This window comes from Pectinophora gossypiella, chromosome 15 (genome assembly GCF_024362695.1).
Source record: "Pectinophora gossypiella chromosome 15, ilPecGoss1.1, whole genome shotgun sequence".
NCBI classification, from domain to species: Eukaryota; Metazoa; Arthropoda; class Insecta; order Lepidoptera; family Gelechiidae; genus Pectinophora; species Pectinophora gossypiella.
The window spans coordinates 4179126-4205849 of record NC_065418.1 but is presented as its reverse complement, the minus strand read 5'-3'; the positions used below and the strand labels follow the sequence as shown (position 1 = coordinate 4205849).

At 35.7% G+C, this 26724-nt stretch overlaps 1 protein-coding gene and 1 long non-coding RNA gene across 2 annotated transcripts in view; one reads left to right on the top strand and one right to left on the bottom strand.

The window, feature by feature from the left end:
- LOC126373095 (semaphorin-2A-like) overlaps positions 1 to 26724 on the top strand; it is a 624036-nt gene that overhangs the window by 323818 nt on the left and 273494 nt on the right. The window lies entirely within an intron of this gene.
- Positions 9239 to 9689, bottom strand: LOC126373250 (uncharacterized). The gene is made up of 3 exons (XR_007567284.1): positions 9501 to 9689; positions 9341 to 9407; positions 9239 to 9269 (listed from the first exon to the last, which is right to left on the bottom strand). It is a non-coding gene; the product is annotated as an uncharacterized LOC126373250 (long non-coding RNA).

The following is a 26724-nucleotide window of genomic DNA, read 5'->3' as shown; positions in this document are numbered from 1 at the left end:
CCAGCTTTTTATTTCTCCTCGCATTTCCACCTAATTTTAGCCCACCACAACCTGCAGAGGTGGGCTGAACTTTGTCTGGCGTCATAAATTTATTTAACGGCCCGAAGGCAATAAGAGGCGGAGAGTAAAAAGAAAAATACGATACCAACGTGCCTAGCCGTTATTGCAATTAAACAGAGGAAGTAAATCTTTCAATACGAGCAGCGAGCGTTGCCGTTCCGCTCCTTAATTTATAGCTTTGTTTTAGTCAGCGCCGTCGCATTGACGGATCGCGATCTGTTTGATTAAAAAACACCAATTAGTTCCCACCCCTTTTGACCGGAGTGCAGAATACTAATCTACTAACGCTAGATAACAAAACGACGACTGCTGGTGACATCTTTCACTGTCTACCGAAACTACTGTCGCTGATTTATCGCTCTTCGCGTAATACTTGTATGAAAGTGCTTTGTAGTAAGAAGTCTTAGAGCTAGTTTATAAACTGCAGTAAAGTCTGCATTACTCTTCATTCTATATATTTGAGCACAACGGATGAAATCAGATTGAAAGTTTTAGTACTTACTTACGTAGTACATTTTTAGCTTATACTGTAAAGTTTTAATCTACTCTTTCAAAATCATTCATATAAGTAGGTAAGATACATTATTTTAAGTTTACGCGGTTATTATCATAATTAAAACACATAATAACGGGTTCTTACAATGGCACTTGCAACAGTGTCGAAATATCGGGAGTCTCATATCCCTATTTCAAACGCGGTAAGAACCCGTTATTATGGGTTATAATTAGGTAAGATACGTTAAAATAAAAATATATACACATAAGCTCACGAGTAAGTGGCAATTGGTGTAGTTAGAGGTACATGCATCGCAAGATGAACTATAGGTGAGTGTCCACACCTCACCGAGCTCTCTGTGGGACAAACGTGATAGGTTGTGAAATGTATCGCTGTTTACAACAGTCGAGCCTACTGTGTTAGTGAAAACTGCACTTAAGGTAAAGGTAAACTCATTGGTGCACAGCAAGTCCGGTACTCGGGTTCGAACCAGAACTCAGTAATAAATGTTTGTTTCTTTCTTTCCTTCTTTCTTTCTTTCACTCCACCACACACCACACCACAGGACCACAAACAGTAACTCTCTTTTTATTTAAGAGCTGCGCTCTTGTCGGTGGAGTAATCGTCATTCCTCTCTTCTTCCCGCCAAAAGCTCCTTCTCTTTTATTTGTTTCATAAATGTTCTCCTAGGTCTACCCCTTCCTCTCTTCCCTTAAATTTTTCCTTCTATGATGTTTGTTATAAATGAATCGTATCGTATCAGATGGTCAATCATATTTCCTCTCCGGTTCTCTATAGTCTTTTATTTATTTATTTATTTATTTAAGATACACCATCGGTATATACATAAAAATTACATGAATAAAATTCACCGGACAATGACCGTATGTTATACCATTACAGGCGTATACAACATTCAAGTTAGTTTTAAACAAATAATAAAACAACACGCACACGTGTTTGAGTTAACTTAAAGCTAGAAGATAGAGAAAAAAAACAATATGGTACTCTTTTCTTCAACTCTTGTAAGCCAGTAAGTGTATGGGGTGAGTTGCCCCTATAGATGTTGTCTTATAATGAGATATTAGTTTCCCAGGGCGTGGAAATAGGCACCTAACTCAGAGAATAGGGGGAGAATAAGATTAAAATGTTGGGCGCCGTATAGAAGATCCCCTCCTATTACAAACAAAGCCAAGGTATTGGAAATAATAAAGATTTCACTTTTAACAATGGTATAATTGGTTCAACAATTTCACAATAAAATAATATGAAGTCAGTCGGTTACAAAACATCCTAATGTAAATTAAGAAATAAATCTATTACTATAACATGGTATCTTAACTTAGTATCATTCCTAAACAACTAGGTTCTATCCCTATGAGGATAAGTAAAGTGTCAGGACGGCAGGTCCTGACATAAGGCATGGAGTATGTATTGAGGATAAATACTCCATGTATTAGTTGAATAACACATTGAGAGAATGACACTATCCATAATAAGTTAAATTAATCATGAAGAAGAGATATCTAGATGGTATCCAGAGATTTTAACACCAAACTGGAATTATGTACATTAATGACCGCAGCAGGAACTGACCCTGACGGCAAAAGCAGATAATGAACACAAATGGTAGTCATGGCTGGGGAGCTAGACCCTGAAGGAAGACCTTGAAGTTGATTTTTGAAGTTAGTCTTTACAGTCGATCATTCTAGTAGAACTTTAACACTGGACTCTGCCGGTGGACTTTGACCCCTGTAACAAAATGACATGTTACAGCTCTGTCAACCCCGTTACGACGCGGAATTATAGGTAAAAACACTCACCACATCACGTGGGACGATATTATAACAGCATTCCCCCTAGTCGATGGACTAAACCATTGTTTTTATACTGAAAGAAAGAACGTGAGGTTAGGTCATTGTCATGAACATATGAAGCTCATAATTGCCAACGTTCCACGATAATAACCATCTAAACACTCACCAGAAGACTTCACCATCCTTTCATCATGATATATGTGGCTTATACACCACTTTAAAGAAATAATCGCGACGGGACTAAATTGCCATCGTCATCGCGTAAACGAAATGTCAAACGAACATAACTTTTTCCCGGCGCGTAGGCACACACCTGTATGCCATACAGCCAAGTGGGAAGTGTAAAAAAAACGTGTTACAGTTCCGTTTTAGTTGAGGAAGAAAAATTTTATTTAAAAATTTAAAATTTTTAAATAAAACTTTTCGCTACACTCCAGTAACGAAAGAGAAATAACAAGCGACTCCTGATGAGTTAACTTGTTATGAACGTACATTTACCTTACAAAGGTAAAAGAATGGAAAGAAACAAACATGATCACCATGTATCAAACTTGAAAACACATCTCATGTAGCCCAAGGGGAAAAGGATGAGTACATTCCGCACTAGCCTCGTGCTTACCTGAGTTAAAATTTGGGATTCTCCCAAGAAAACACATTGCACATAGGCAACATATGTTTGAATCAAATCAAAGAAACACCCTGGTGGTGTCAGACGACAACTCAAAGAATTAAATCTAACACTGCTTAACCTTAAATAAACATATAAATATCTTGAACATAGTCAAGTTAAAGGAAAACCTACCTAACATTTAAATTTAAAGTAACAGACTAAACCTTATGCATACGTTTTACTTAGTCATGGCCATGACACTAGACTTATACCAAGTAAAAACTACTTAAGTACTTAAAAAAAAAAACCTTAATCTATTTTCTTTTTTATATATATAAGAGTGAATATCCTTGGCGTCATTTGGGTGGCAATCAAACACACACCAAATGCATAAACAAGGCCTACGGATATTACTCGAACGAGGGAAACCTCATCAAATGGATCACTTTCCTATAGAGACGACCACTTAACAGGTAATGTCCTTAGAACACACCCTTGAAAGTGAGAGAAGACCTAAACTTCCTCACTAGGACCTCGAACAACAAGATCTTTAATGTGGAAGGAACCCAAAGGTTTACCTTCTAAGGTTTTCAATGAATAAACTACATTCCCTAGCTTTTTATGCACTACACATTTTTCAAACTTAGGGGCTAGTTTAGCAGAAAAGTGCTTGGGAGCGCTGGACAAAGGAAAACATCTTTTATAAATAATTTGACCTTCCCGCAATTCCAAAGGACGCTTCCTAAGATTATAATATTTTACATTGTGTTGATATGCCTTCTTAAGGTGACATTCAACTTTCTTGAAGACTTCAGCCATACGAGGCAACCGAGAAGCAAAAGTTTGGGTATCTACTACTATGGTAGACCCATCACAAGGTGAAGAATCATTTGTATAAGTAGCACCATCGATGACCATCTCTCTACCATGATTTAGATAAAAGGCAGTATATTTTGTACTTTCGTGGACCGAAGTATTGAGCGCACACTGGATTTCCTGAATGTTCTGATCCCATTTACGATGATCAGAACGCACGAGGGAAGCAATGGCACGAACAACATCACGATTCACGCGTTCAGTTTGATTACACTGAGGATGGTATCGAGGATTATAGAATATATGAGGTACTCCGAAAGAAGTTAAAGAATCTCTAAATTCTTTAGAAGTGAATTGAGGACCGTTGTCGGTATACAGGATACGACATACGCCATGGACTAGAAAAACATGTTTCTCAAGACATTTCACAATGGCCTTAGAAGTTGCACTACGCAAAGGGAATAAAAGAACATACTTACTGAAATAATCAGAGACCACGAATAAGTATTGATTGCGAGAATAAGAAGAAGGGAAAGGACCTAATATATCGCATGATATAGCCTCCCAAGGTTTAGTAACTTGACGGGGGTTACCCATCAGACCAGGCCTAGCAGTATTGACCGGCTTGTATGAACGACATACCTCACAATTGTCAACATATGATTTTACATCTTTAAATAAAGAAGGCCAGAAATATATGGAAGAAATTTTCTTGTGGGTCTTAGCCACACCGACATGACCGGAAGAAGGCTCATCATGATATTTTCGAAGAACTTCTACATATTTTTCACGGGGAACAACGATTTTCCAATCGTGTTGGGAAATAAGATTATATTTATTTTTAGATAAACGACATAGTTTACCATTTACTACCGAGAAATTAGGATAACGCCGAGGATTTTTAGTACAACCGTTAAAGACTTTAATATACCAAGGATCAGAAATAGTGTAGGGATCAATTTCAATTGAGTCAATCTTGATTCTAGACAAAGCATCAGGTATCACATGTTCTTTACCTTTCCTGTGAATTATATCAAAATCGAACTGACTCAAACGACACGCCCATCTATTTAGACGACCACTCGGATTACTAAGATTCTGAAACCATTGCAACGAGGCATGATCGGTTATAATATAACATTTGCTACCCTCAACATAAGGACGGTATAACTCCAGAGAATAAATCACAGCTAACAGTTCTCTTTCTGTCGCTGAGTAATTGATTTCTTGGGCGTTTAATGTTCTGCTACAATAAGCGATAGGGTGATCAATACCATCGACCCTTTGAGTTAAAACAGCACCAATAGCAAACGAGGAAGCATCCGTATGGATGTAAAATGGCTGAGAGAAATCAGGACATTGTAGAATAGGTGACGAGATAAGAGCAGATTTAAGTTGGGTGAAAGCTTCTTCAGCTTCCGGAGACCATGTGAAAGGTACCTTCTTACTAGTAAGTCGAGACAAAGGTCTAGCAACATGAGAGAAATTTTGGATAAAACGACGGTACCAACCCGCCATTCCCAAGAAACGTTTAACTGACTTCGCGTCAGTTGGCGTTGGAAAATTTGCAATAACATCTACTTTAGAAGGATCGGTCCTAAGACCATATCGATCAACTACGAAACCGAGATATTTAAGTTCAGATCGGCAGAAAAATGACTTTTTCATGTTAACAGTGAGATTAGCGAATCTTAGTTTTTCATAGACCGCTTTTAGAATTTTCACGTGTTCTTCAAAAGAACTGGTACAGATAATGATGTCGTCAATGAAACAAAACACTTTGTTATCAAATTGAGAGGAGAAAAGATTATCCATTAGCCTTTGCATGGTAGCGGAGGCTCCTACAAGACCAAAACACATGACCTTGTAATGAAATAGCCCACGGCCAGGAACCGTGAAAGCAGTTTTCTCTTTCGAAGAAGTAGAGAGAGGAATCTGATGATACGCAGCACTCAAGTCAAGAGAAGTTAAGTATTTAGCATCGCGAAGATTGTCCATGATATAATTAATATATGGTAGTGGATAGGCATCAGGTTTTGACACTGAATTTAACCTTCTACTATCTAAACACAGACGAATATCACCATTGGCTTTAGGTACCATGGTTACTGGAGAATTCCAAGGAGAGAAAGATGGTTCAACAATATCATGTTGGAGCATTCGGTTTAACTCGCCGTCTAGAAGTTTAAGTTTTTCAGGACTAATACGATAATATTTTTGTTTTATGGGTTTCGCATCACCTGTTTCAATAACATGTTCTATTAAATGAGTACGACCAAGGCCGACTAACTCTGAATCAATATTAGAGAAAAGTTGTTTAACGTCATCAATCTCTTGTTTTTGAAAATCCGAAAGAGAATCTAAATTGCGCAAGCCATTTTCTTTGACACTTGCTACATTGTATAAATCGACAGGCTCTATTGCAGGTAGACACGCCAGAACTTCTGGGGCTAAATTAAATGATTTCCAGAAATTAATTCCGAAATGTAATGGAAGTTTAATTTCGGGTTGAATGTAAAATTGAATGAGCTTAACCTCATTGTTATATTCAATAGGAATATCCATGTAAAATTGGCAAATGTATTCGTGACCACTCGCCACTTTCAAAAATACAGGGGACTTTAAATTACGCAATGGGATACCAAGATTTTTAAAGAATTTATGAGCATTGTTTCCTAAAATAGAACAAGCGGCTCCACAATCGAGTAAACCAGAAATTTTAATACCATAGACCTTAACAGTTAAATAAGGGCGAAAGTCTTTAGAATTAGGATTAAATATCGCCTCCCTGCAGGATTCAGATCCCAGAGAGACTAAGCAATCTAGTTTTTTGAATTAGAATGAGGATTACAATTTGGGCAAAGAGGAGTCTTTACCCCCTTCTTACCACATTTAAAACAAACTACTTCCTTAGATGCATTACACCGATTTGTGGAATGATTCGTTCCACCACAGCGAAAGCAAGTCGAAGAACGATTAACAGAAGCGACAGGAAAGTTTTTAGAAAAATCCCTAGAGGATTTAGGTTGGCATTTAAAGTTGAAATCCGGAGCTACGGAATTTTTAGAGAAATTTGGTTCTATAAAGTTGTCAATCCTATGTTTTGACAATTCCAAACGTTTACCTATCTGTTGTAATTGTTGGATGGTAGTGACATCAATCATCCGAATTTCCCTACTATATTCAGGACGAATATTCCGCAAGATGATGTCGAGTTTATCGCTCTCAGAAAGCTCTTTACTCAAACGAGACATCATACCTAGTATGATGGACAAATATATGACAATGGATTCATCTTTCGCTTGTGTTCGCGAACGAATCTCTTCAAGAAGACGAAAGTCGTAGTCAGGTAAATCAAAATCTGATTTCAAAGCAGAAACCAGTTTACTATAGTTAGAAAAACGACATTTATTGGCGCGGTACCAGCATAAAGCGGGACCATCCACCAAGTCAGTAAAACCTGTGTAAATATCATCAACAAGAATGTTCCGTGCCGAACACAGCTCCTCCAAACGAGCCAGGAAAACGCGAACACAGGAATCACCCTTAAATTTCAAATTCAACGAGTTGAGGTTATATTTCTTTTCATGAGAAATAATAGTTTTATATTTGTTAATACACGACGGACGGTTTAATTCATGCTCGGAATCTGAAGATGAATCGGAAGTGATATCATTATTGGCCAATGATAACAATAAAGAAGTTTTTAATTTTTCAAGGTCATCGGCCGGACGTTCTATGCGAGACAACCGCAAAAGCAAATACTGAGCACGGCCTAGAATACGCTGATGGGCCGAAGGAGATTTGTCAGGACTCGATAAATAAGAGATAATTTCATTTATTTTTGATGTTAAAGTTTTATGTTCATCATCAAGATCACACTCAAAACCCTGAGATGGTACAACTATACTGCCGCGACGGGCTTGTTTACAAGTTTGTCTAAATAATTTTCGTAATTGCTCAACAGTATTATCCCGGTCAACCTTTACCTTCCGAATAGAAAGTTCATGAATAAGTTCATCTTTCAACAAGAAGTTAATATTAGCATTGAATTCCGCCATTCTGAGTAAACAAAGTAAGAACAGTATACCAGATAAGTGAAAAAAAAATATGGTTATATCACTAATGTGTGTGAATACAGTTATAGTACTCTAAGTACTAACAAAATGTAATGAAGAAAAAAAAAAAATATAAGTAACACCCCTATAAGGTACTTATCTACATGCTACTATGGTCCTATGTATCAAATTTATGAATACTATGTTCCTATGTAAACACTAACAAATAAAATAAGTTAAAAACCCACAGTCTATTACTATGTCTATGTAAGAACTTCAATGTGCTCTGAGTCACTATGTTTATAATCGTATAAATTACTAGAAAATGGAATTGTGTCACTATAGTCCTATGTGATTTTAAAAGTATATGACTATGGCCCTATGTAAACTAACTCAGCTTAAAATAAGAAAAAGAAATCTGAGAGATACTATGGTCCTGTCAATAAAATTATCACTATGTCCCTATGCAACAACAACTGGAGATATGCTAAATTTCAAGTTTACATACCTACTTATAAATAGAAAAGAAAAGTCATAAATGTGTACCTATTAAAAGAAAACATACCCTATTTGCTATAAAGTTACACCATGTGCTTATAACTAGGTTATGTTACAAAGAACAAAGAAAGTGAAATACCTACTAATTTCCAACCTTGCTTTTCTGAGCCCCACGTTGGGCGCCACTGTAAGCCAGTAAGTGTATGGGGTGAGTTGCCCCTATAGATGTTGTCTTATAATGAGATATTAGTTTCCCAGGGCGTGGAAATAGGCACCTAACTCAGAGAATAGGGGGAGAATAAGATTAAAATGTTGGGCGCCGTATAGAAGATCCCCTCCTATTACAAACAAAGCCAAGGTATTGGAAATAATAAAGATTTCACTTTTAACAATGGTATAATTGGTTCAACAATTTCACAATAAAATAATATGAAGTCAGTCGGTTACAAAACATCCTAATGTAAATTAAGAAATAAATCTATTACTATAACATGGTATCTTAACTTAGTATCATTCCTAAACAACTAGGTTCTATCCCTATGAGGATAAGTAAAGTGTCAGGACGGCAGGTCCTGACATAAGGCATGGAGTATGTATTGAGGATAAATACTCCATGTATTAGTTGAATAACACATTGAGAGAATGACACTATCCATAATAAGTTAAATTAATCATGAAGAAGAGATATCTAGATGGTATCCAGAGATTTTAACACCAAACTGGAATTATGTACATTAATGACCGCAGCAGGAACTGACCCTGACGGCAAAAGCAGATAATGAACACAAATGGTAGTCATGGCTGGGGAGCTAGACCCTGAAGGAAGACCTTGAAGTTGATTTTTGAAGTTAGTCTTTACAGTCGATCATTCTAGTAGAACTTTAACACTGGACTCTGCCGGTGGACTTTGACCCCTGTAACAAAATGACATGTTACAGCTCTGTCAACCCCGTTACGACGCGGAATTATAGGTAAAAACACTCACCACATCACGTGGGACGATATTATAACAGCATTCCCCCTAGTCGATGGACTAAACCATTGTTTTTATACTGAAAGAAAGAACGTGAGGTTAGGTCATTGTCATGAACATATGAAGCTCATAATTGCCAACGTTCCACGATAATAACCATCTAAACACTCACCAGAAGACTTCACCATCCTTTCATCATGATATATGTGGCTTATACACCACTTTAAAGAAATAATCGCGACGGGACTAAATTGCCATCGTCATCGCGTAAACGAAATGTCAAACGAACATAACTTTTTCCCGGCGCGTAGGCACACACCTGTATGCCATACAGCCAAGTGGGAAGTGTAAAAAAAACGTGTTACACTCTTTCCAGCACTTTTTCATTTGACATCATTCCAGTCCAGCTTATACCCTCCATCCTTCGCCAACACCACATCTAAAACGCTTCCAACCTCTCTGTCTCTCTGCGTCATAGACCACGTTTCACTTCCATAGAGTGCAATGCTCCAGACAGTAACTATAACGATAATAATTGGACATAAATCAACAAATAGGAACTTACAAACAATCTAAAACCGCAAGGTAGCGGAGCGTCAATGATTTTGCATAAGCATTCGATTCTCTGAATCACGCCGTTTCCTCCGAATGCAAACGTCAGATTGGCTCACATTGCCATCCCAGTCGCTCCACACGTATTTAATTTTCTTACTGTTGATTTATTCCGCTCCGATCGTTTCATTTCTCTTTGATGTTGAATTGTAGATGGTTTCCAAAGCGTTTTTTCGTCGCGATGAAATCGGGCGAAATGAGTGCGAGATTTGAAGACGAATTATTCCTTCGAAACAGCTTTGAGGTGAAAAGAAAAATGTTTACGGTGTTTAACTTTGTGTTAGGTAAATGCTTACCAATTTTATAATTTGCCTGTTATGGTAGAAAAAAAATAAATATATTTTTTTAGTCCTATAAGTGGGTATTTATTTTTCAAATGGTTTTTAGATAGTAAAATAAATAGTGTTAGAATTATATCTACAAATTAACATTAAAACCCGACTACGGAAAAATCACGCTCTAAAAAGTAAGAAAAAAGAAAATATTTCTCTGAAATACTTCCGAATAGTAATATTGCGGGGTTACATACACACTACATAGCGGTCAAATACATAAAACACTCTTTTTGCTTCGCCGCAGTCCGGTAAAAACAAAATATTTCCTCAACTAATGCCCCTTAAAATCTTACCAAATATATTTGTATATTTTATAAATTAGAAATATATTTATTTATAGTTTAATATAATGTTAAAAATACTTACCTTACTTATTATTATTATATACTTACCAGACTTTAACCAAGATTTTTTTAAATTAAGTTCCATTGTTACCAACACTTTTAATATTTAAGTAATATTTAATTTGATTGTTAACTAACCTTGCGAGTAAGTACATTGTCATTAACAAATCATGGATGTATAGTTGTACTGTCCGAAATAATTGATTTTGAATAGAATTTTATTTATTTTCAACACGATTTTTGCAGCACAAGGATCATTCGGATCGTCGGGCGACGCATAAATTCCGCAATTTCTGTGGTAATAGGAAAATGAAGGGACGAGTGTTAAATTCAAATTGCTTAATGGTTCGGAAGCAGGCATTTCATTTTCCATTTGAATTGTTGCGTAATTTACTGATGTAAGTAAACGGCGCGAACCCGTCTTTGTTTGCTAAAGCTGAAAAATGCTCTGAATTTTCGAGAATACGGAGGTTCACGTAAATAGGAGGGGAATTATGTTGTTTATAATTTATTTTCGCCGCTGAAAGGAATGATTTTGTTCAGTTTTCGATGTCATCATCATCTTCCTAGCGTTATCCCGATTTTCAAGAGGCCGCTTACCTAAACTGAAGATTTGACAGGTCAGTTTTTTAAAGGTTAAGTCACATACCTCTGAAATACATTTCTCGGGAATACATTCCCTTGGTTACTTCACGATGTTTTTTTTTCACCGCTGAGCACGTGATAATCATTTATAATCCAAACATGAAATCGAAAATTATTGGTTTAGGTCTATGCTGGGATTCGAACCTATTACCTACCTCAAATTAAGAGTCAAGCCATGACAGATGAGCCATGTCAAGGGCCTTTGGCGGCTCAATAGTAACCCTGACACCAGGGTTGATGAGATTTGTAAACTATCTCATAACCCACACAATAGAAGAAGAAGTTTGATTCTGGATGGTCGAAATCACTTTGTGGGACTTGTCTTTTGTTTGGTAAGAAAATTATAGGCTTGAATCACCTGATTGTCCGAAAAAGTAAGATAATTCCGTGATTTGGAGGGCACATTAATCCGTCGGTCCCGCAGTGGAGTAGCGTGGTGGAGTATGCTCCATACCCCCTCCGGTTGATTGAGGCGAGCCCTGTGCCCAGCATTTGAGCTGTTTATGTTATATAATGAATACATTAAATTCTCATATTACGATAATAGTGCTATAAGTATAAGTAAGATTTCAATAGCACCGAAACGTGGCTCACGACATTATGTATTGTTACGTTATACAGAGTGTTTAAAAAGACGCGGCGAAAGTGTAAGGGTGTTTTTTTAACTTACGATTCTTATCCGATCGGAAACCAAGAATGACTACATGACAACATAACAAAATCACGCCCGTATCCCCTTAGATTTAGGCAGAGGTATATAGTATATACATCCACTCATAGTATATTATAAGCCGACAACTATATCCCAATTCGGGTAGTCAGAGGTACATACATCGCAAGTTTTTTTCCTTTCTATTGTTAGATAGAAAATAATCGTTCGACTTAATAAGGACTGATACGTCACTATGCTAATGAACGGATCAGTCATTTGACGGACTCGGATCGGATAAAAATCGGAGTAGATACCTACTGTAAAAACGCCCAATTTTTGGATAAAAACTTGATTAAGTACCTACCATAATTTGGATACGTAAGGTATTTTTTTATATTTTAAATGAAACGCTATGCTATTATAAAATAAATCTACTTTTCATGTAGTTGTTATTTATTTAATTTAAAAATAAATATCTCCTAAAGTTGGCTAAATGACATTTTATACCTTGGCCTTTGCTTAGTTTGTATTAACATTTTAATATTGACATTTTGTTAGGGTAATGTGCCGAACCTGTAGGCGGTCTCTAAGAGTACTCAGACCCAAGATAGATACAAAAAATAACATTTTGTTTATTTTTCATTTCTTTAATTAAGTTTGTATAGTTTATGCTTCCAACAATGTCATTTGAAGCCCGTCTACAAAAGTCACGTTAAAAAACAATTACCTAAACAAGTAACTTTGTAAGAGTAATCTGTCGTCGTAAGGTTCACAACATGAATCAATGTGTTGTATAGGTTTTCAGTCTACCGATTTGACGTTGTTTTTTGATCACCATGTAGCCACAATGGCCATAATGATTGGGTTATTATCCACGGAGGTGGCTGATAAACAAAACTATTTCAATTACACGATTGTCCGGCAAAGTAAGGTCAGAACAAAAGTGTTAAATATTCATAGACATATCGATTCCGTACGATGTAGAACGCAAGTTCTATCTTGTTTACTTGTTTGCTGCTTGCCAGTTTCTCGGAATCGCCCGCTCATACGTAGGTATGATGCGCCTCACTTGTGGCGAATTACCTATCCTACCGGTTCTTTCGTCCATGTATGCGTTTGGCGTTTGACATGTGTACTTTATTTGTTGAATAGTGTTATTAATTAATGGTATACTTCTGAAGTACAAACTGTAACAATAGCGGAATATTGCATTGAGACAAACCTGCAAGGTTTAGCAATGCGATTCAATTGTATCTTTATGTAAAATGTTTTCAACAATAAATAAAAAAAAAAAAAAAAGTTACGACTTTTTCACTACTACACTGTACCCTGTATACCCATCATAGTCTGTTAAATATGACATATCTAAACATAAACAGCCTATATACTTGTCACTGCTGAGCCACTTTAAACTTACCATGATTAATTTGACAGCTGTCAAAACAGTTACAAATTAATCAAGACATAAGACAATGAAGAACATCTACTTAATATTTAATAATATGAAATGAACACATCTACGCAGGAAAAACTACTTAAGTCGTTTGATTTTTCATTCTTAATGCATGCTTGGTATTGACCAAGGAATTGAAGGAAGAATAGAAAGGCCTTATAAATATCTTTCAATGGATGTGCTTCTGTCTAGCCCATTTAGGAATATAGTCGTGAGCTCTTGTTATGTTATGTCTTGTAAATAAAATATAGAGTTTCTTCTCATCATCATCATTAATTTAAGAGCCACGCTCTTGTCGGTGTAGCATTTTCCATCCTTATCTATCAAAGGCCAATTCTTGGACTTTCTTATAAGACACGACGTTCGCCTTGTCTTTAATCTGTTCCATGTAAGCTCTTCTTCGTCTTCTCCTTCCTCTCTTTCATTCTATCAGAAACAGAATCAGAATCGTTTATTCAACGTAATTATCATGGATAAACTTGTTGAAGGTCAATGTAACATTTTTGAATTTACGTCTTTTCGCAAGGTGTTATGGCTGATGAGAAGAAATGACAAGAAACTGCAACAGCAACACATCTTTTAAATCAATGAGGGTACATTACAAGTTATTTAATAACTAGAGGAACACATTCAATACCAGACATTTTTATCATTTAGGTATTCATTAATCTTATAATAAGCTTTTTTACATAAAGTAAGCTTCACGTGAGCTTTAAATTTATTCTCTGACAAATTTAAAATATTATCTGGTATCTTCCTTTCTATGATGTTTTTAATAAATTCGTCGTGTCTTATTATGTGAAGGTTTGTTCTAATTGATCTTTTATTTTACGTCTTCGCGTATCTCCTGAAATCGATTGTAAACATTTCGACATTGTCAACGTTTGTTCGGTCTTGATGGATAAATCAATTTGACATAAGTACCTAAATATGTTATCAATGTTCTTCACGATCGTTTTGAATAACTTTTTAAATTTTAGTCACCTATGTGACACACAAATATAGAATGAGAGCTGTCTATCATTCCGTGCATGTTTTTAAATTCGACTACGAAAATGTGTCCTGCAACATGATAATAATAATTCATTGGAAATGTTTTTTGTTACTAGTAATACATAGTTACCTATGTACTAGGAACATATTATTATACCATGTAAGAGACTTTTTTGTTACTTGTTATTTTCTTTACTAAACTTTTTTTTGTATACGACAAACAATCATTTTTTATCATTATAAGATTCTTCCTACTCTGAAAACTGCGAAAAGTCCCATAATTATACAAGTTACCCCTCCTTGAAGCGGTTAGGGGCAGAATAAAAATAAAATGATGCACAATTTTTTTCGTTAGACACAAATGCGCATACCAATTTTTAGCTTTCTACCTTAAAAATTGCGGAATGCTCTATATAAACTTCCACCCCCCCATTTTAGGGGGGGTTAGAAAGAGTAGACAAAACTTAGCACCACCGGTACCAGGCCATACCGGTGACCAGGCGGTGGGAACCTGCTTATTAGTAATGTGTTGTGTTAATGTGTACGTTTTCTTGTTGTTTATAATTGTCGAGCCGTGTCGTGTGTAAATGTTATTTTATTTTTATCGTTCTATTACTAACACTAGATTAAGTTGTTTATTGCTTGTTACTAACCACTATGGAACATATCCGAAATAAACTCTTTTTTTTTTTTTTTTTTTAGCCTATGACACTGTACAACAAACTCCACTTAAAAAATCCCGTCAATTCGTCGCTCCGTTTTGCCGTGAAAGGCGGACAAACAAACAGACAGAAAGACAGACACACACATATACATTCCCATTTATAGTATTAGTATGGATGAGTATTGGGCCTCACCGATTAATATGCCTGGGTGCTGTAAGTACGGTCACGAATACTAATATGTATACACTTTGAAACCATCTCAAATTAACTTTTTTAAGAAATTCGACCGTAAGTCTCATTAAAATGTCAAATATGATAGTGCGACAGGGTTCTAAAGTGGGTATATGATATTGCTCATGACTGTACCTACATGCTGTATCTTTCGTCTTTTCCGTTTTCCTTGTGTCTTAGGGCTTCGTACCATAAGCACACCCAGGCCACGCGCGTCTGCGTGTGTGACGTCTGACGCCATATGACTGAGGACCTAGGAGAAGCGAGGTAAACCTAGTTCAGCCGCTGATAGGGAGAGTTGCCGATCTACACGTAGGGTTATTCCTTATTCTATGCCAAAAGTGGCGCAAGCCTTCTGATTACTTGTAGCTGAAAGCATTAAGGATCTATGTATTGAAACGTCTATAGGCATAAAACTTTATAGATACAATAATAACAAATTACTATCCGACTATCTTCGTTCGCGGCCGTACGAGGTTTGTCGTGAATACACCCTAACAAAGATAGTATCGCCGCACCGCGCCCGTATTATTACCAACTATGATGGAAACGCAATACACGGCTACCTTAGATTAAATAGCATTGTGGATAGGTAGAAAATTAAATTTCCTTTTTATGTTGGATACATTCAAGCATGTCACGTGCTCAGCGGTGAAGGAAAACGTCGTGAGGAAATCCACAAGAAATGCGTTTCAGAAGTACTATGTGACCTCACTTGTATTGGGCTGGATGGTCAGACAGGCAGTCGCTTTTGTAAAACACCGAACCTTTCAAACTTTCAGATTTGGTAAGTGGAAAACAGGATAACGCTAGGGAGATTATGATATTTAGGAATAAATTCACGCCTATTTCCAATTAGTGTAAATAGAGAACATGGCATTCTATTCACTATACGATTCTCAAATCACATTTGCTTATTTCACGACCATCAAAATTTTCATTAATTATCCCGAGTTTATGGAACGAGTAGACTTGAACTGTTCATAAAATAATTATTTTTTCTTCTAAGCGATTGATGAACGTAGAGGAAGCAAGGAAAGTGTGTCAGGATCGAAGCAAATGGAATTCCATAGTCTCTTACCTCGGTGGGAAATAGGCGCGAGTTTATATATGTATGTAGATTGAAATCTGTTATAGTATTTGAAAATGAATGAAACACTTACTTACCTAATAAAGTCAGAAGGGTTCTTAATTGAACTGAGTAATATGGAAACGCCTACGTTATAATTTATCAAAGTAGTAAACACCATAAAGCTATAGCTAATCATATTGTTCATTGGAATTCATATTTCGCAGAAGTCTTATATAACGCGTATTATTCACAATTTTATATTCTGAGTTATTATCCAATGATAGGTATTCGTATTGCATTGTGTTAACAGATAGGTAAGTACTTTAGTATTGTCACATATCCTGCCTGCATTTGTACCTATTTATCCCGCAACAGACTATGGCAACATGTACATTTATAGCGAAAGTATATAGTGTATAGGTTATATATATTATATATATATATATATATATATATATATATATATATATATATATATATATATATATATATATATATATATATATATATATATATATTAAATTAAATTTTATGTTAAATGAGGTGAAAATTAAAAATAAATATTAAATAAAATGTTAAATAGGTAAAAATTAAATGAGGTGTCCCCTACTCTTACTCATCGTGCTATCATTATCAATACGTGCATTGCATTTCAATGGTCCAGTGCTCTTTGAATTGAAATTCATTAACATAACTATACCATTAAAGTTGAAAGCGTAAGTTGTACCAACTATTTCGTTCAGTACCGAAGTGCTTAGTGAGTAAATTCGGCCTAAGAGGTTTTAGTTGATTTTACATAAAATGATTCATATTTAGAATGTTGTTGAAATCACTAAAACGAATAAAAATAAATATTCAGCTGTTCATCTTCTAATTTAAAAAAATAAAACTCAGAAATCGAATGTTTTCATAATTCACGGGGAGCACCCCCGCTCTCATCCTGACTGACGTCAAAACTTGAAGTTGCTCCACTTTAATAAAAATAAATATACTTTATTAACCTCTCATCTGCCGGAACGCGGATCTCGACCAGACACAATGTAAAATCTATTGTGTCTGGTATCTCGGTAGATGAGAGGTTAAGCCCACTCACACATTATTAATGGGTACAGAATTTTGTGGGGACTGCCGTTTTAAAACTTACAGAAAGATTGTGTTATTTTTGTCATGATTAATAACACCACATCATATTAAACCATATAATCTATCTTAGAACTTCGTATCAAAAGTGACTGCAAGTTCTGCGTACTCGTGGCTCTACCCACCCAGTTACAGTTAATGGGCGAAACTTTAATTTTGGTTATACGTATTTACAAATATACTGCACACAATATACAAAACAAGTTTTACACACACGGACGAATGAAACAGTACAAACTGGCTGCCTTATTGCTAAGCAGCAATTTCTTCCAGGCAAGCAGTGGCAAGAAAACATTTATCACAATATGGTGGGCAATATTTATTTGTATGTACCAACCTGCACTGGAGCAGCAGCGTGGTGGAATATAGAAAAGAAGAAAAGAATTTCCATATTTTATTTTTTATATACTCCATTATGCCTCCGGTTAGTAGAGCACAGTCCGACCTGCGCCCAGAAGTGTGACGTATAGAAGCTGTATGTATTTATTTTGTACAGAACAGGACATGTGAAATGAACTAACATAGAAAACAGACAGTACACTAATTAATACTATTGTATGATTTAATAATACCACATATTCTTTTTTTACAACAACGACTACGTCCTATTGTCCACATAAAATTTATGACATTGGAAAACTTTCTTCATTTAACATTGTGACATTGTATGACTTCTATAGAAGTAATAGTTTAAATAAATAACGACGTACCTACAGTCTGAACTATTCCAATGTCGTCAAAGTATAGTTTAAATCTAAATAGTAGATTGTACTTAAGATTAAGATTTGTCTGGAGACTAGAAAATATTCCGAGATAATCTTCACCTGAGCTCCTTGTAATATTAATATTACAATTTAAAGATATTTTTCATAGAATTTAGTTGCTTATGAGTGAAAGCTATTCCTTTTAAGATAATGATAATATAACCTTCATTTATATTTGCACATAATCTCATACAAAGTCACTCATCGGTTTAGAGTACTCTTATACTCTTTGAAATACAGACAGGTATCATCATATTATATCAGCTTTTCTCCTCCGACTTACTACTATAACTTCATAAATTTGTACCACGATGCGATTCACCACCTATCACGTTGGTCTAACACAAGGCTCGGTGAGGTGTGAGTACTTAGTTCATTATGCGAAGGATGTACGGTCACGAGCATTAATATGTATACACTTTGGTACCATGTCATATTAACTTTTTTGACAAATTGAACTGTAAGTCTCACTAAATGTCAAATATGTTAGTGCGACAGAGTCCTAAAGTGGGTACATTATATTGCTCATGACTGTACCTCTGACTACACCAATAGGCTAGTTTCCAACTAGTCAAATCAGTTACTTTTTACTAAACGTCAAAACTTACTATAGAAAAACGAAATTACTATAGAATTTGTATGAAAAAGCACACTACGGAGTCATAGAAAAACGTGATAAAATGTCAGACTTATTACGTTTTTCTTGATTAAAATTCATTTAAAAATAAAATCATCACCAGCCCATTAACGTCCCCACTGCTGGGGCACGGGCCTTCCCTATAGATGGATAGGGAAATCGGGCCTTAAACCACCACGCGGGCCCAGTGCGGATTGGTGGTTATTAACGACTGCTAATGCAGCCGGAACCAACGGCTTAACGTGCCTTCCGAAGCACGGAGGAGCTCGAGATGAAAACTTTTTTTTGTGGTCACCCATCCTATGACCGGCCTTTGCGAAAGTTGCTTAACTTCAACAATCGCAGACCGAGCGCGTTTACCGCTGCGCCACCGAGCTCTTCATTAAAAAAAATATAATTAGAAAAATAAATGTTTTTCGTAAGTTTTAGATTTGTCTTTATTTTAGTGATCAGAGTTTCGTAATTTATCTTGAACCTAGTTCATGCCTCAATTGTTATGTTATTCGTGTTATAAGCTTTAGATTTTTAGGCCTATCTAACTCACGCTGAACACCAAAACAAATGTGTTTTTCGACTAAACTATCCACGGTCCAACAAATGAGCATTAACGAGTAATACAGTTGACCTGATGAGCTCTGGATCGCATTCGCAATCAGTACGTACAATCTATATAATTACGGAGGCGTAAATCAGATATTGTAATGGCACTCGATTGGTAAGCTATATTGCGTCTATTGAGCTATTATTGTGATATATGACTGCTTAAGCAGAGCCTGTAGCGATATTGCACAGCTATACAATATGCGTGGATATTTATTGCACAGGAAATCTTATATTTATGATCATATCTGGGTTCATGATATGATATCATGACATGGTATGGTTTCATGATATGATACCATCTCGGTTCATTTTGAATGTTAGTATAAAATATATCAGGCATTGGCCCCGATTCCTGCAGACATCTCTTAATTTTACTTTAAGTTATACCTGTCATTTTCTTATCCGCCGAAAAGGAAAGGGACGGATGATTGACAGCTCTTAATTTTAGGAAGAATGAGTAAATAAATGAATAACCCGGGCGAATTTTTAGACGGTTGTTTTAGATTTGTGCTTAAAATTGACGTGTGTTCCATAAATTTTATGCTTGTCGATTACCCGTCCCTTTCCTTTTCGGCGGATAAGAAAATGACAGATATAACCTAAAATAAAATTAGATGGTATTTACAGGAATTAGCACCATTGTATACTTAACACGTTGTGAAGTTTAATCACAGCGGTTCAAAGCTGGCAGACTAAGCCGTATATACGAATTAGTATACAACACATTACTCACATATACCATGCATTAGTGCATAATGGGGATTCCTCAAAGCTCAATACAGGTTGGTGAGCGTGAACTGGTAATCCTGTGTGTAAACAGATGTTAGGCACTTTGATACGTGTTCGGTCATTAGTAGGTCGAAAATTCGGTCGCATATTTACCTAAACTTGATGATAGTACATAATAAAGAGTTGATATTACCATTCACAGCCTTACTTAACTTATTTTACTTAACTTTTTGCCCTTTCCTAACTTACTATCTTAAAGCACTACATTAATATATTAGTGTGCAAAATTAAAAAAAAAACTTTATCGAAATTATATCGCTGCAATAAAAATCATATTCTGCAAAACATTCGAAATAGCTATATTTTATTGTTCTAATAAGGAGAACTGACTCACAGTAACTTACATACTCGAAAAATAAATAAAAATGGTAATATTAACTCTATATTTTATACTATCATCAACTTTAGGTAAATATGCCAGAGCATTTCCGACCTTATAGTCATTTAATATTAGAATCTTAAATTACAGATGAAAACTAAAAGCATCTAGATGGTATGCTAAACTTACATAATGCTTTATGAAAATCAACCTTACGTTACCCAAGCACTAATATCAAGAATATTATTATTTACCATATAACCAGTACATAACTCCTCAATAATCCTAAACGTATCTCGCAGTATGTACATATGCAAATTCATCTGGTGCAGGTGTGTCTGTTTATCCTAGTGATTTAATAACTGGCTGATCACGGCCGATCGTGTTGCATCCCGAATATTGATGCTCTGTTACAACGCATTAGAGCAGTGGTTCCCAAAAATTCATGATCAATCAGTGGTCTGCAAAAGATGTCATAACAGAACTACAGAATAAATAATAATACACATAATAAACAATAATACAGAATAATATATATATAATACAAATATAGAACGGTAACTCTCTACATTAACTCTCTACAGACCCATTCGTAGCTAGATTTACCTCACCCCCTCTGGGTATTACTTTAGTCTTTAATGACTGTTATCCGCTAAAGAGTAATAGAGAGTGCACTCTCGCGCACACATACGTATTAGGCAGCACACAGATTGTCCGAGTGTCCGAAGTGAGACAGAAAATAAACTGGTAGGTTCCTGGAGGTGTTGGGACTAGTACTCAACACTTTTACCAGAGTTTTCGAGCCGTCGAAAGACTTCCAATTTGGTTTATTCAAACTTTAATTGATTACTCAGAAGCGGAATTTCTAAAATATATATAATATGTTTTCTATTAGAAATCAGAATCATTTATTCACCGTAATTATCACAGATAAATATGTTGAAGGTCAATTTACACTGTTAATTTTACTTTAATTATTAATATTACTTTTGGATTCTACGATTATTTAGTACCGGTAAAAGTTTAATTAAAGTTTTAGTTTAATTTAAGAACGATACAATCTATTTTGTACAGTTGAGTTCCTGATAATAAATAATGAAACCAAAGTGGTATCTGATTAAAAAAGATTGGGAATCACTGCATTAGAGGATGGGTATGGCAAATAGAACATGCTGCATTTGGAATGGTACGCACTACTCGTGGTGTCTAATAGTGGTTTGTCTGTGGGAGAAGGGGAGTAAATTCAATTTGATAAGGAGTCGATATAGGTTTTTTGAAGACATTTGTGAGAAGAATTGCGTAACTTAGTTTGGGAGTAGAAGGTCGAATCGGTATGTCTCATGTCACTTATAAATTGACTATGTTTGACTTCGATAGGTATGTATTTTCACTCAGAACTTTTGTGACAAAAGTAAAATAAGATGTGAAGGAAAATAAAAACTTTGGTACGTAATATATTGTTTATATATACGTATCAACTTAGCTGGTGACGAGAGTGTATTAATGTACAGTCATGAGTAATATCATGTACCCACTATAGAACCCTGTCGCACAATCATACTTGACATTTACTGAGACTTACGGTTTAATTTGTCAAAAAAGTTAATGTGACATGGTGTCAGAGTGTATGTATACATATTAGTACTCGTTACTGTACAACTCAGCCTACCCTCCTTTGTTGATACAGGCGTGACGCTATGGTGTTGTTATTACAATACAAAAACTCTTTATTGCACTTGAATCACATTAAAAAAACATTAGTATTATAAATACATTACATTACACTACATTACATTAGTGTTATTGTAAATAGGTATTGTTTCGTTTAACATTTTTGATGATAAAAACTATGGAACGGTCAATCTTTCAATCCAATTTTGATGCATTCATAATAAATTACAATTTTCAAGTTTGGTTAGGACATTTCAGGCTAATCACCAAATGATCCGAGCTTCAGAAGGCACTAGTTACTGATGTAAGTGAGTAATCGTTAAATGAGCCATGTCAGGGGCCTTTGACGGCTCAATAATAACCTTGACACCAGGGTTGATGAGGTTGGTATTCCACCTCACAATCCACAAGACAAGAAGATTATTTATGACTATGGATGAAAAAATCTAGATGCAAAGATTTCTAAATTATTCTACTTTTATTTCATAATCTGAGATAGTCCTGTTCGGTGAATGCGTAGATTCTTATATTGTTTGTGTTTTATGTAAGTATTATAATTCATTAAATTCATTTTAAAAAATTCAGCCATTCTAATCGTGGTAACATTTTAATTTGCACAACAAAATACAAATAAAGGTGACACCCCATCGCACACGTACGAAACACATTACCGCATAATCTCGACAACGTAATGAAATGTAGCGAAAATAAAAATTTGTAAAAACTGCGTGTCATTTCCCTTGTAGCTCCAGTACCTCCCTGGCTCGTGAGGCACATCAAAACTGATAAGGGAAGGGTGAATGCACGAATGCGTCCAGGTACTTGGGGTTGGGGTAGTGAAGTACCACAATTTACGGGACACATCCCGATTTCATTTATTTTTCAATTTAGTATAGTCCGATCTGTTGTTGTATTTGTATAGTAAGGGATATTTTAAAGTAGTATAAGTTAAAATATAACAGTCATGATTTCAAAAGAATATTCTCTAGACTAACTCCTCGGTAATGACTCTAATACAAATATTTATCGTAATAAATGTCTTTTATTTATACTCTTTTATTTTATGTTTTATTGCGCTATGATATTGTTGACAATACTCGCCATCAATTAACTGCAACTTCGTTCTATCTCGCAAATTTCTCGATCCCGAAATACATATCTGTGTCCCGCAATTTCAAGCCAACTCTATCAGTGAGGGTGTCGAGAGGGGTATGGGGAGTACAGTTCAGGAATAGCAACGTGATTAATGGATTCAAAGCGGTATGATAATGATAATGACCTGTCTGTGACTGCATCATCGGAATCAGTGCGATCGGCTCGATTATGAATAGGTAGTACGATACTGGTATATCGGGCTTGAAGTGATGCTTTGTGCATTTGATGAAGTTGGGATCTTGTTTAGGCGCTATGTGAATGCTAGTTGCTTTTATGTAGCTTTTATGCCACATTATATCTCGGTTTTTCATGTGTCGGCTTTTCAAGCGGTGATCCGCTTGAAAAGTAACGGATACGTACAATATAAAAAACAATAGAAATGTATGGTTGTTAGTGACACCGTAACGAATACTAAGGAGGATGATTCTTACCATGATTCTGAGTTAATTTCAAGTGGAATTTCCATCGGAAAAATCATGAATTTTTTGTTGCCATAACAATAATACATAAATGAAAAGTAATTATGATCTATATTTGTATACATTTTTAACGAACCGGAACATCACTAGTGCTTACCTATTCTGGGTATTATTGTGTTACTTTGATGGGTCTCTATAAATAATATCACGGTTTAATTTGGAAGTTGAAATATAAACTTCTACGGGACTTATTTTAGAATTGTTTGTACTCCTAAGGTTTTCTACTTAAAAGTTAATTTTAAAAGTGTTCTATGGAAAAAATAATAATACAATATCAATATTCAATTTTATCTAGATGCAAAAAGTCATTGTTTTCATTAATTGATAGATTTCCCTATTGACATCAGATTTTTGGTTTAATTTTTTATTATGTACTAGCTTTTGCCCGCGACTTCGTCCGCGTGGCGTGTTATATAAGAGAGAGATCTTTGTGTGTGTGGGAGTGCATATCTTAACTTATGCAGTTTAGATTTTTTCATACATTTATTTTCCCAATAACTCCCATTTTTCAAAATACAGCCAAAAATAAACTTTATATTTACTAAGGTATGCATGCATGCTAGATTGAATCAATTGATTGAATTGATTTCTTTTTTAATTGATTGTTCATTGAGTTTTAATTTTAATACACACTTCCTCTCTTCCCTTCAACGTTGCTGTGCCCTACAGGGTCCATGTTTTAGTTCCTATGCCTATGTAACACCCCTATTGTACTACATGGAATGCAATAAATAATTTAATTGAATTGAATTGAAAACATCTATCTTACGCGAGTTCGATTTTTTCATACAAATGTTTTTTTCCCGCTAACTCCCGTTTCCGTGGGAATTTTCCAATATCCTGTTGCAACTAAGCTTTAAGTTAACTAAGGTACCTGCATGCCAAATTTCAAGCGTAACTTAAGCGGTTTAGATTTTTCATACAAAAGGATTTACCCGCTAATTTCCGTTCCCGTGGGAATTCCGGGAATTCCTTTCTTAGTGCACCTCTACGGTACCTAAGCTACGTCCCTTCCAAATTTCAAATGCCTACGTTTAGCCGTTCAGGCTATGCGTTGATATGTCAGTCACTGAGTCAGTTAGTTTCTTCTTTTATTTAGATTTGATTTTTTCATACAAATGTTTTTTCCCGCTAACTACCGTTCCAGTGGGAATTTTGTAATATCCTGTTGCAACTAAGCTTTACGTTTACTAAAGTACCTGCATGCCAAATTTCAAACGTCTAACTTGAGTGGTTTAGATATTTCATACAAAAGGATTTTCCCGCTAATTCCCGTTCCCGTGGGAATTTCGGGAATTCCTTTCTTAGTACACCTCTACGGTATCTAAGGTACCTGCATGCCAAATTTCAAACATCTAACTTGAATGGTTTAGATTTTTCATACAAAAGGATTTTCCCGTTAATTCCCGTTCCCGTGGGAATTTCGGGAATTCCTTTCTTAGTACACCTCTACGGTATCTAAGGTACCTGCGTGCCAAATTTCAAACATCTAACTTGAATGGTTTAGATTTTTCATACAAAAGGATTTTCCCGTTAATTCCCGTTCCCGTGGGAATTTCGGGAATTCCTTTCTTAGTGCACCTCCACGGTACCTAAGGTATCTGCATGACAAATTTCAAACGTCTAACTTGAGTGGTTTGGATTTTTCATACAAAAGGATTTTCCCGCTAATTCCCGTTCCCGTGAGAATTTCGGGAATTCCTTTCTTAGTACACCTGTACGGTACCTAAGGTATCTGCATAACAAATTTCAAACGTCTAACTTGAGTGGTTTAGATTTTTCATACAAAAGGATTTTCCCGCTAATTCCCGTTCTCGTGGGAGTTTCGGGAATTCCTTTCTTAGCATACCTCTACGGTACCTAAGGTATCTGCATGCCAAATTTCAAACGTCTAACTTGAGTGGTTTAGATTTTTCATACAAAAGGATTTTCCCGCTAATTCCCGTTCCCGTGGGAATTTCGGGAATTACTTTCTTAGTGCACCTCTACGGTATCTATGGTACCTGCATGCCAAATTTCAAACGTCTAACTTGAGTGGTTTAGATTTTTCATACAAAAGGATTTTCCCGCTAATTCCCGTTCCCGTAGGAATTTCGGGAATTCCTTTCTTAGTGCACCTCTACGGTATCTAAGGTACCTGCATGCCAAATTTCAAACGTCTAACTTGAGTGGTTTAGATTTTTCATACAAAAGGATTTCCCTTCACTACTCTGCTCCTATTGATTGTAGCGTGATGAAAAGTATACTATAACCTGTCCAGGAGTGTGAAGAATAATTGTACCAAGTTTTATTAAAATCCGTCCAGTAGTTTTTGTTTCTATAAGGAACATACAGACAGACAGACAGACAGACAGACAGACAGACAGACAGACAAAAATTTTACTGATTGCATTTTTGGCATCAGTATCGATCACTTCCCAGGTAGCACAAAATTGCTGCATAAGCGCTGAACAAGTGCTGGTTAAGAATATCAATGCTGTATGACGGTATTTAAATTGGCTGTATTAAAGCTGAAAAAGCGCTTTTTCAGCCAAAAAGGGCCCCAAATTAACCAGCCTTTGGTATTATAATGGCTGAAAATAGGCTGTGGTTTACGTTAATAAAGGCTTAATTAAAGCTGCAATAAACACTTTCGAAACGTTTCATTCTGTTTAAGATCACCATATCCAGCGCTTGCGCAGCTTTTGACGTACTCGGTATCCAATTGAAACGTTTTTTTCAGTTTTCCATATAAAAATATTTAATATTTTTTAATTTTTAACGACAGAAGAATAAGTTTCTATTCAACAGCGACGGCACCCATTTTTAATTAAAATATTACTGCTTCGAGTTACGGT